Genomic DNA, 12,846 nt, shown 5'->3' with positions numbered 1-12,846 from the left:
AGAAACGTTATTTATAAATATCATTCATTTGCTTCATGAGTATTGTTCATAATAAAAATGAATTTCAATGAAAATATGAAGAAACTGCAAAAAAAATTCTGTCCTTTTAGAGATATTGACGAATAATGAAGAATGGGAAGTTGAAGAAATTTTGGAATCGATCAAAAGAAAAAACCAATGCAATGCTAAAATACCAAAAGAATGAACGAGTTTCAAGTTCTGATTGGGAAAAATTTTCATGTTCACCTCAAAATTTTTATTTCACCAAGATTACCATAAGTAAAAAAAAAGTAAAATTACTTAAATAATTGAATTTTGTGATAGCTCACAGAATTATTATACGTTTGCTCAGTTTATTAGATATTTATGAAACAAATTCTAAATATTCCCCTTCGCATTTCCATCGTGTTTCAAAATGAATGTAAGGTAATTGCAAACAACCAAAGAATCGAACTTCGCAATAGTCGAATACCTAAACTGAAAACAGAGATAAATTATCGGTTTCATTAACAAGGACGTGTAGACAGTGTGACGGTACTCTCGAGGTCACTCCATCCACAAACTCTATAAGCGTGTTTCGTCACAGCCTTCGACTGGGTCGCGACCGTTTAAGAATGAAGTGAAATATATGCGAACGACTACAGGCTTAAATGATCGGTTCAGCCGTGAGTTTTTCATAATTGTGACGGTTGTATACGTATAGATTAAATTACGTCGGAGTACCTTCTATACAACGTAATTCTTGAGTTCATATACGTAAGATGGTGGCATTCACCGAGTCGTGACTAAGTTATGTCCAGGCCCTCAAGATCAACGATGCGTTTCGGGCATCGACCCTAGAGGAAAATTAAATATTCAGTTGAAATTGGAAGCGCATAAATTTCTCAACAAAGCTGAAGAATTCTTCCTTTATGATTGTTTTCATTATCTTCTTTTACGATGTTCAATAAACATTTCTAGATTTAGCATTTAAATCTTCCAAATAGGTTTTAAATAATCAGATGATAATCAGACAAACAGAGGGGTTCAAAAAAATATGAGAGAATGGAGCTGCTGGTAAAGTTAAGTTACATTAAGGACGGTCATTAAAAAAAAGGGAGGAAGGGGAGAATTACGCAATATGTGAGTCTGATGGAACTTTTCAGGGTTATTTCCTGGTTAATTTCCTTTCTCGCCGGAAATTCTAGAGAAAACGTTGAACACCAATTTTGTTGAATTTCTATTAAAAGTAGTAGTCAAATGAAACCGATATTTCAACTAGAAAACAAGCAGTTGTCCGACTCTATTTGGCAGGGGACATTTAACCATTACTTTATACGTTAGTTTTTTTTTAATAATTCATATACTTGATACATAATCTCTCATTTTTCATTTCTACCAATGCAATTGGTAGTCAACTTCCGAATTGAATCTATTCCAACAAGGATTTCTTCGAAAAAAACTGAAAAATGGCAATATCTCCTAAATGAATCATCCGGTACAGCCCATTTCCAATACCGTCTTATTTCACAGGTAATAACTAATCATTTACCGATCGATCGTACTTGTGGATAGACTGAGAATTTCGATGTCCATGTGTCAACCCACGTTATTCCTCCCAGTCGCCTGTTGCTTCAAATTCTGTTGAAGAATCTTTTTTTTTACGAATCGATTCTTGAATCGTGATGGTGAAAATTCGGTTCAATCTGTTTTTATGTGATGGCGATAGAAATGCATCGTATTTTTCTAATGAGAGTTCTTTTCATTTGATAACATTCCTTCCTTTGATAAAGTTATAAATCGCGACAACCTCTTTAACGCTAGTGAGCAGTTGAGTAAGTCAAGTTTTTGTATATTATTGAGGTGCTCCTCGTTCTATGCATAAAGTTCCTGAGTGGAAATTTAGCTCAGGTCCGAATCAAGTCAGACTTGATGTTGGATCAGGTACTGATCCGACAACTTGATCAGGGCTTGATCAAGCATGTAACGCCTTGACTAGATCCGGATTTGATCACGTCAATTTGATTTGATTAGTACTTGATAACTGAAATTGAACATATTTATTCATGATAATGAATTCAAAATAACAAATTAATTATTTTCTTTACATTATATTACCTCAATCAAAAACCTAATTATTTTTGCCGATAGTAGGGATTGAACGGGGGACATCACGAGTACTAATCCGATGCCCTAATCACTAGACTATCGCGTTATTATTATTGAGTGAACTTTGTTTTGTTTATACGATGTATATATTGGGAATCATCGTTCAGTTTGAGAAGCGAAAATTTACGCAATTAAAATTTCATCTATTGTACTTTTCATCAGAACGAGACGTACAACGTACTCCGTGCGCCGAATTTGAATTTGGCGGTTCGAGTTGCGACCAATGAGGAATTAGTCTTACGCGTTTTGAGATATTTGGGTAAACTTCATGTTTGTATTTATTCTTTCATACAAAAGAAAATAATAAAGATAAGTTAATGATCTAGTTCAAGCCCACCTGATCCAAACTTGATCAGAATAATTGCTGGGACAGCACAACTTCAGGTCAAGTGAACCTGAGCACAATCTAATCCGAATAGTCGCAGACGCAGGATGGATCTCAGTTTAAGTTCAGATCTCCCTGATCCGAACTTGATCAGAGTAATTACAGGCGAACCGCTCAATTTGAGGTCAGGTTGATATTATCAGAATGTGATTTGAATCATTGCAGGTAGACTGACCTCAGTTGAAGTTCAGGCCCACGTAATCCGAACTTGATCAGAACGATCACATATTAACCGAGCTCAAGGTGAGTAAATCGAAAACTGATCAATTTCTTATCAAGTTCTGCGATCTCATGCTCTTCTATAAAAAAAAAAATTACGCCAATACTATGGTACAGAAGTTTGGTTTTTTATATATTACTTAAATTCCTGACAAAGTCTAACATACGTCGGAAAAAGGACGAATTTAAGCATTTCTCTATACAAAAAAAATAAGCGGCCAAAAAGTTATTGGTGCGGAAGTTTTGGGGTGGACACTGAAATGGCGTAAGGGAGTTAACAGACCCGTGTAGAGTTGTGTGAATTATACAGCTGGGGAGTTATGGGTGTCCTGACTGATATCCACACAGCAACGTAGCTTTGGCAACGAATATCTCAAACACTATTTAAAAGTTATCGAGATATTCTAACATCGCATCATTCAGCATTCGATAACAAATTATATGCTCTTTCAATGATCTCTATAAGTTGATTAGCTCTCTAGAAATTGGTACTAGATTGTTGGAGCGCGTAGCTTTGTCGTACAAGGCAACCCATCTCTGTCTCACGCAAAGGTTTGTGCGTGTTGCGTTTGTTCCTTCGAGAGCGACAGGGACGAATGCGTACGTGAGACAGTCGCACTGAGTTCGCAAGGTACCTCGAAATTGGAATTTTAAATTTTCAACTCGGCGACAGAAAATTATTGGTGTCACCCTGAAAATAAAAAATCATAATTTGTTTAACTTGAGATGATTCTACTTTTAATTTGCGTAACATTAAAAAAAGAGCGGAATAATCCCCAAAACAAAAGCTATCCTTGTTTTGTAAAAAAACGATACGCACGTACATTTAATTTGACTTTTTGTCTTAGAAAAAAAACAATGAAATAAAGAGAATGCTTCTGTGATAGACCTGGAGCTCTCAAGTACATGAAGGACGGTTTTTTTCTTGAATAGTAGAATTTTTCTGTTATTTCATGTTTTTTTCTGTTTTCATTAAACTTTTGATTTTCAACTCATCGATTTCTGTCTTCATACCTTCCAACTTCAAGATTCAATGCATCTTCACCTAGGACATTACAGACTTAAGAACCTGTAGCATTCTCTTTATTTCATTACTTTTTTGAACCATGAAACAGTCAACTTAAAGGTACGTACTTTTCGCAGTTTTTTTTAATAGCGTATACATCAGAATAAAGTGTATTTTGTATGAATCCAGTATATTCAGAATTCAAAAAATCTTTTCTAAAACATATTCCTGGCAGCATCCAAAAATTAATCATGCACGAAGAATAACCCGAGTGGAAATTGTCAGACGAGCCTGAGGTTTGATCAGAACTTGATATGGCGCTGGTCACTGTTAACTGATCAGGCAGAATTTGATAAGAAACTGATCAGTCTTTGATTTACCCAACCTGATCCCTACTACTCTGATCAAGTGCTGATATGCTGAGCTTGATCTGAACCTGTGGTTCACTCCTCTGTGATCATTCTGATCAAGTTCGGATCAGGTAGGCCGGAACTTAAACTGACTTCGCCCGCCTGCAACTATTCGAACCACGTTCTGATCACGTCAACGTGATCTGAAATTGAGCTGCCCGACTGTAATTACTCTGATCAAGTTCGGATCAGGTGGGTCTGAACTGAATAATTTAATTATTAACTTGTTAGTATTATTATTATCAAAAATATAATAGGTGAAATTTTAATGGAGTAAATTTCCGCTTCTTAAAGTGAACCAATATCCCCAATACACATCGTATAAGCAAAACAGTTAACTCAATAATAATAACGCGATAGTATAATGGTTAGGGCATAGGATTAATACTCGTAAGGTCCCCGGTTCGATCCCCAGTGTCGGCAAAATCGATTTCTGTCTTCATACCTTCCATCTCATAATTAGGTTTTTTCAGGATTAATTATAGTAGGTATCCATTGATAGAGGTAATATAATCTGAAAGAATGATTAATTTTTCATTTTAAATTCATTACCATTGATAAACATCTTTGATTTCGGTTATCAAGGATTAATCCGTTTTGTTTAATCAACCCCTGATTCGGCACGCCTAATCAAATCCGGATCGAGTCAAGGCGTTACATGCTTGATCAAGTTCTGATCAAGTTGTAGGATCACTACCTGACCCAACATCAAGTCTGATTTGATCAGAACATGATCCAGAGCTGAGCTAATTTTCCACTCGGGAACTTGATTCAATCATCAGGAATGTTCTTCTAGAGAAGATTTTCGGAATTGTTTCATGTTTCTTGACACTTCTACAAAATGATCACTTGAGAAAATCCGAGTTCATTATGTATTCCACGAAAGACACTGAATATAGGCTAAAGAACACAAACATTGGAAATATACCCGCAATTAAATATGTAAATATATTCGTTTGAATATTGAATGAGAATTGCTTGTCTTGAGATTCATAAAAATCGACTGAAGATGTTTTGGTCTTTTATTAATGCTGGTATTAATAACGGCAATATCTACTGGCAGTATCCGGTTTTTCATATAAAGATTTCATCGAAGAACCATACCATAATTTACAATCTCCGAAACAGTTAATTTTTTTTTTTTCAATGGTGAATTCAATAAAATTTTAAGTATTCAGAATTCTCTGTTTAGAACAACTTATTGGGGCTGGCTTGTAGTCAGACGGTTTCATTATTTCGATAAGTTCTCATGTTAAAAATTTTCTGAAACGTACAAAAAACCCTGGAACGATGGTTCATATCCTGTTTCTGGTTGGTGTACCGCCTTTTCTCATGATACTAGAGTCAATATCGGTCACAGAACTTCATAGAATGTCAGTATTTACTTTTAAAGAAAAGAGTGGAAAAATGCAACGCCGTACGACACTCTGACCTTCATTTTACGATTATTTCCAGAAATTGGTCAGAAGACATTGTTCGCCAGAAACAAACATTTAAAAAAAACCCCGATTTACCTTTCCAAAACGTACCGTTAATCACCAAAAATATTCTAATTCACTCGAATCGAATCAGAATTCTTCCGTTGTTTGAAAAATGATACAATTTTAGGGAGTATCCACAACCCTTATTCAGGACAGTGACATTAAACACGATTGTGACAACAAAAATTATAAAATTTCAGTCAATTCCTTAATTTATTTGAATTTCCAATATTTTATCAACATTCAATTCGAATTTCATTATTGTTTTTAATTGTAATTGGAAGCTCCCTATTTTTATTCCAATTTCTTATCACTGTTTCATTTGGTTCTGTATTCATTCCTAGCAAGAAGTAGAATGGATATGTCCCGAGCTCTTTTATTTTTCCACGAAATTCTGAATTTTCAATAATATGTTGTTAAGATATCTTGAAACTTAAAAATCGTTATTATATATTGTTTTAGTTGACTCCGTGAATTGGCACCGATACGCCTTTTCAATTAGATCCGTCGAGGTTATTCGATAGAGCAACTGATGAAACCCTAAAAACATTGTCACAATCCATATCAATTCGTGATTTAAATTACACGAAAAGAATAAAATTGTCATCCTTTTTTATCCTGTTTCATTTTATTTTAAGAGTCTTCATATCGTCTGGATCTATTGATAGCCTCGGGATGAAGAAAATAAACGTCATGCGTAGGAGACAAGTATAACTTAAGGGAAAAAAACGTTGAGACGTGAAAGAATCGAGGAAAAATCAGTGATTAGGGGGAAAAAAATTAGAGGTACCGTTCGCTTTTTCGAATGGAAACGGGGAAGGTCGTTGCTCTTCTCCAGCATTGGTATACATGGAACAAACAAACCAAAGGGACGAGAGTCCATTCGGTGAATTAATTTCGTTTACAAATTAAGGATTATGGGGAGGAATTCATCCATCACTTCAGGTTATTTATTTTCCAATTTTCCAGAAGAATTTGTATAGTTACATGGAAATCATGTTTTTCCAGATTGTTGCGATGAGGTTTTTTTACTAGTCGGAACGGAAGACCAGTTCGTATAATATTTTTGCAGCTAAATTAATTTGCATTTAGTGGACTATATCCCAGCCAAGAAATTGTAAGCGGTAGACAAAATCATTTGCTTTGTACGGAATAGCTTGAGATAGAAGAACTCCAGAAAGGAAAAATCGTCTCAAAATGTGGAGACATGTGGAAAAATTATGAAAATTTTACTTTATATTACTCCAACAGTTATTACAATAGTTATCCCATAAATCAAAGAGTTAATGACAAAATACCATTTCGTGGAGAAAAGTACATTTGAAACGATGAATCGACTTGATTCTCATTAATGTTGACGAAAAAATTTTACAAACGCAGTTTCTGTCAAGTGTGTGTTTATCTGTAACCCGCGTTAGCATGAAAGAAATGTCAAATCTTTTTGTCAAAAACCACTTATTCTCATAACTATTCCAGCCGAGTATCTTCTTGTTGCAAAGAAAATTTTCATTTAATGATTTAGCCAATATTACGTTTGCACAGACCCATGTATAGTTTTTCTCCGTATCTTATTATTAAAGCTTCCACAATAAAATGTCTAGTCATTTTTCTATTACCTAACAGATCTATAGTTATTTTCAGTAGAAAGATTTTTTTCCCATTGGATTATAAAAATTGATTAATTCCCCTCCTACTAAAAGTAACAATTTCTCATTCTACACGTAGAGAAATTTCCACTGAAAATTCGTACGAGAATCGTTTTAAGAATTGCCGAACTGCGCAGTAAGCGTGGAGCATTGCGATCTTCTCAGCTCCGTCACTGAAAAAGTAATGACCTGTCCATTATTAAATCCGCTGCTTCCATGAATATTTCAACTTTTTAGTAGTACATTTTACAACATTGAATGAACTTGGCAGAAAATTGAGGATGAGTCGAATAAATTTTATTGCCCTGCGCAGTAAATATTCCGTGGAACTGCAGTGATATTTAATGATTTTAACATGACTTTTCATTAGTACAGTGTAACATTCCACGTTTACTAATACGAGACCAGTAATTTTTCGTGGATATTTCTCTCCGTGCATTTGATTGGAAATATTATGAGTGATGAATGGAAATTACGCAATGGAAAAATGCTGAAAAATTTCTGTGACGCAGGAGTTTTTTTTCCAAGCGTTTTCTTTTCTTTCCTTTATCATGATATTGCATAATAATGATAGACACAGGTTATTCGCCTAGTCTCCCGTAAGATGAGGAATTACGACGAAGAAACTCGCAGAGGAGTCCGTTACTTAACCGCGGTATGAGAAAAACACCGTTAACTCACCTGGCTGGAACTTGTCCATGAAGCAAATACAGAGTGGCCCTGAATAAGACTCCAGGGATTATCACTGACCATAAAATGTATAGGGAATCGTGTTTACAAAGTAGAAATCATCATCAAAATTATGAATTATCATGCCGGAAATTATGTCTCATGTCGACAAATACGAAGATATCATTCATTCAAATCTGTTTTATTGCAAAGCAAATTTCCGGTATTAATTTTAGTATTTCCTCTTGTAAAAAATTTTGACCTTTCTTAATGGATTTTTCTCCGAGAAAGTAGGGGTTTCGAGAGAGATAATATGAAGGAATCTCAATCCCTTTCTAACACCGTGTCTTTCGTTTTGACTCCTGTTTATCATTACAAGCGATTGTTCGTAGTTTCTTTTTTCCATTAATCATCAATCATAGTCTTTAAATAATGAGTTATCTCTTCATAATGTCGTAGACTAATGAACAACATTACTATTGCTGAGACAATTGATATGTATTCACTTGTGTCTAGCTAATTGATTGGAATTATAATTACGAGGTTCATTCAAATTATCAACTTTATTTTTTTTACTTAAATATTTAAATGAGAACGGATTTTGTTAGGTAGAAAATCTATTAGTGCATATGCGCCCCATCAACCCAATATTCAGTTTGTAATACATCTTGGGAAACCGGTTTTTCGATCGGGTCTGATCCACTAGACTGGCAGTTGCTTGGACGGTGGTGAACCATGGAAGATATACTATCCCTTTTTTGATATTATAATATTAATATTAATTATATAAAGCACTCAAGAAGATAACAACGTACTCTCCCCAAAGCAGTGAGTTAGACGAGATGAAAATACTTAGAAAAAAATCGTCTCGAGTTTAACTATTGAATAACATCTCGAATATCAATTTATTAATAGGAAAATATTGATAAAAGAGAAGAAAATATCCTTCATTACCAACGTAATTTCATAATTCTATAATTCCACTTTGCAAAAATCATTATCAATAATTCATAATATTATGTACAAATACAGAAACTACTTGCCAATAGATTTTTTTATACATGGGCATGGAAATCCCTCACCAGAATATCTTCAAAGGATCTGAATACATGAGGTAAAATGGAGAAAAAATCTATCTATCCAAGTCCTTTAGGTAATTCTGAAAATGGTGAAAGCCACTGGTATTCCTAGTTTCCATGGGGATGCGGTAGAAATAGCAGGCATAATCTACCAATAGCATGACAATAGTCACTGTCGAGTTATCTGTAGGTCGCGTCATGGCTTTTACCGTTAGACGTTACCCCAGTTGCAGAAATTCAATTAAATAAACGTGCAACCATCGTCACACATGTTCCATTTTCCTCCCACAAATAATCATAATCCCCTATTATGTGTTCTTCTCTTCGTTATTAAGCCATATCGATTACGGCTCATTCACTTTAAACTGGAGACATCAAAATCCGACCCTTTATATTCACCAGAGGGTGAGTGTCTCATCAATTACACGAGAATATCAATATATTGGAAGATTAGCATTGCAGACCGTATTATTTATGAGTTAAGCTGCACAAATAATACAGAATAATGAAGTTAGTATATAACAAATACAAGAGATGAATTTAAGAATGTATTGCTGCCATTCCACCATTTTCCTGTTTTTAGTAGATATTTGGATGAGACAAAAAATAGACCGCTTTTGAGGTTTTTCTTTATTCAATTACTCAACAGGTTCTCTAATAATGTCATTCTTTTGCACCATTTTTTATAAATTCTTATAAATATCTCAAAAATTTTAGAAAAGATGTAGACGTTTACACACTAAAAAACAAAGTTCAAATATTAATTTGAAGAAAAAGTTGCTTTTTCAATACTGTATTTTCAATAATTACGATTATATTTCCCTACAAAATTAGCATGTTAATTATGACCACAATAATTATTAACTTAAAGTGATTAACTGAGATTTATCTTTGAAAAAAATACCAAGAAAAAATAAATAATGTGATTATAACTCACATTTGGTCAGAAAATACTTTACTCCCTAGAGGCACAATATACTATTTCTTTTCAGATTATTCAATTTTATTTCCAAGCCACATTATAAAAAGGAAAGATTGAAATAATACATACACGAAGAAATTTATTTTAAGTATAAAATACGGGATTTAGAACGTAATTTACGGGCTAAAACCACCTCAATTATGCCCAGAAATTCCGTTAATTACGATTTTCATGGCGTAAATTACGAGGTCCATCCTGTAAATTAAGAGGACCCATGTCAACAATTACAAGTTTCGACCTCGTGAATTACGAGGTCCAACGCGATAATTTACGCTCTCTATCTCGTCATTTATGACATCAGAATCACGTAAAATCTGTGATTGGAAGTTTTTGTTTTTAGTGACTTTTTGTTTTTGAGATGTCGTAAATGACGAGAAAGGGAGTGTAAATGGTGGTATCGAACCTCGTGATTCATGACGTCGAAACTTGTAATTCACGATAAGGGTCCTCGTAATTTATGAGTTCGGAATGGTAATTCACGGGGTCGAACCCGTAATTCACGACACAAAAATCGTAATTTACGACTTTTTCGGATGAAATTTACCTTTCCAAACTTGTAAGGTACGAGACTTGTAATCATTACAATGTAATCATTGTAATCATTACAATGTAATGTACGGAATTAAGTAGTGTTTTCTGTGTGTACGTTCGTTTGGAAGCAAGAATTGTCTTGTATTTTTTAGCTATTATTATTTTTCGTATAAATAATTTATTAGAAAGTAATTTTTCACTTTGATCTTCAATTGTGCTCAAATCATTCCATTTCTCTCAATTTTGTTTTAACTTGTTTTAAAATTAGTTGTATAAAGGATTTTGGAGAATTCTCACGAGAGGTTTAATTTGAAGCACCAGTCAATTGTTTAGGGTGAGGCACAAGAATCATTAGACAAAACAGAATAACGATGAAAGAGGGAGAAAAAGACAGGAGCCGCACCCCCACAAGCCCATCCAATAATAAAACGCGTCATTTGGCTAAAAGCTCTCAGTCTGTATATCTGCCTATATCTATCCTATCCATTCCTTTTTGGCTCCTCCCTTTTTTTCAATAGTGTATCTAGTATGTAATATCAAGGTGTGCCCGCGAAAAGGCTGTTATCACGCAACTCACTTTCCCTTACCGGATATCCCAGAGAGTAATAATAACAATGAAGACTCTCTGCAATATGTCAAAGTCTTGCCAGAGCAGATAATTCGATTGCACGATGATAGGGTTTCAGACCAATTGACGATTATCAGGCCGAATTCTTCCTTTTTTTCTCCACTTCGATTTTTCACTCATAAAGGTGTAAAAAATGAATCATTGATAAGAGGATGTAGGAAGTATTTGTTCTACTTTTTTTTTCTAAAAAAATATCGAAGTTGTTCGTTAATAAATGCCAAGTCGTCGTTTTTTACGTCTATTTCTATAAAAGTTGTCCTTGACTTGATTTTATTCCAAAATTGAGGCTGGAAGAATCTTTAACTATTTCTTAAAAATGTAATTCTTTCGTTTTTATTTTTTTTTTCATTTTCACGGAAAATTTTATATTTTTTTGGCTAACAGCAGAATATATGAAACTAACGTCTTTCATGTTTCAAAGAATGGATCGTCATTGCCGCAGCGCAAAAATAAACCATTATATTGTATTACAAAGCGCCGATGGAATTCATGTTTCAATTGAGGAAATTCAAAATTGAAGTCCTGGACTAGAAAATTTTTTAATGGGAGAAAAAATGGAAGGTGATTTGTAAAACAATACCGCATCAAAAGGCCAACCAAATAATTTATATTTCACTGTTAAAAAAAAAGGAAATTTAGAAATCTTCTATCCAACATACGCGCCTCCTTGATACTTTTCCCTTTGGCCATTTCATTTTAAAATCATAAACGTGAATTGATAGGTTTAATTTTGTATGAAGATAAAAGAAATGGCCGTCGAAAAGAATTAATTTTTTGTTAAAAATTTACGATTCTGGACAAGCATCCTTCAAATACATAGGCAACGTATCTACCAATAGTATCAATTCTATAAAAGTATCCATTTCGAAATCAGAAATTTGCACAATCATTTAACACACAAGTTTTATCGAACAATGCAGAGCATTTCATCCAGAAAATAGTCGATACGAATCAAATAAAAAGATTTATTTAAAATTCTTTTCTTATCTTATTAAAAAAGAGCTATATCATATTATATAAAAAAATTATATCAGGTAGAAATTTCAGTAAATGTCTAGTAAAGAGATACTAGACATTACCGAAATTTATTTATTACCAATGAAATTTGTCTTTATTCCAAGGAAACAATTAAATCAATTTAATTTAGATGTTTATTTAAATCAACGGTAAATATGTACATTAGTGACCTCACCTATTTTCAATAGAAAAAAGCGAAAAAATCGCGAGTTTCGCACACAACCCGATAAAAAACTGAATTCCAAATGTCGGAAAACATATTACAATTAGGGTTGGAGGGCCGGGTCCGGTTTTTTACCGTTTTAAACACAAGAAGTATTGCACGAATACTTCAGAACGGTGACTAAACATTACCCCCAAGCTCAGTACCCGATAACGCTGTCTCAAATTCATTAACCACATCTAAGTGTTGTCCGTTGTCTTAATCGTACTAAAATGTGAAGTCATTCCACCACAAGACCTATTGGATTGTGGATAAGTAGATTCACCTAACGAAAAAGAATTGAGAGACTCACATCTACTGAGGCTCAAGTAGGCAGGAGAATCGAACCTAAAGTGCAGATCTGTACAGTATCTGTACAATAAGCAAAATATAATTCTCTTATAAACTTGTAAATGTTATTATTTCCTATAGGAGGAAAGGCA

The 12,846-nt window shown here is 33.9% G+C and overlaps 1 protein-coding gene across 8 annotated transcripts in view; it reads right to left on the bottom strand.

Moving 5' to 3' along the window:
• The window catches only part of pum (pumilio), a 113,992-nt gene that overhangs the window by 11,645 nt on the left and 89,501 nt on the right, over positions 1–12,846 (bottom strand). The gene's annotated exons all lie outside the window — the stretch shown is intronic.

The sequence above is a fragment of the Fopius arisanus genome, unplaced genomic scaffold, assembly GCF_000806365.1.
Source record: "Fopius arisanus strain USDA-PBARC FA_bdor unplaced genomic scaffold, ASM80636v1 scaffold00085, whole genome shotgun sequence".
NCBI classification, from domain to species: domain Eukaryota; kingdom Metazoa; phylum Arthropoda; class Insecta; order Hymenoptera; family Braconidae; genus Fopius; species Fopius arisanus.
Note: the sequence above shows the minus strand (reverse complement) of the source record. Positions and strands in the feature narration are given on the sequence as shown.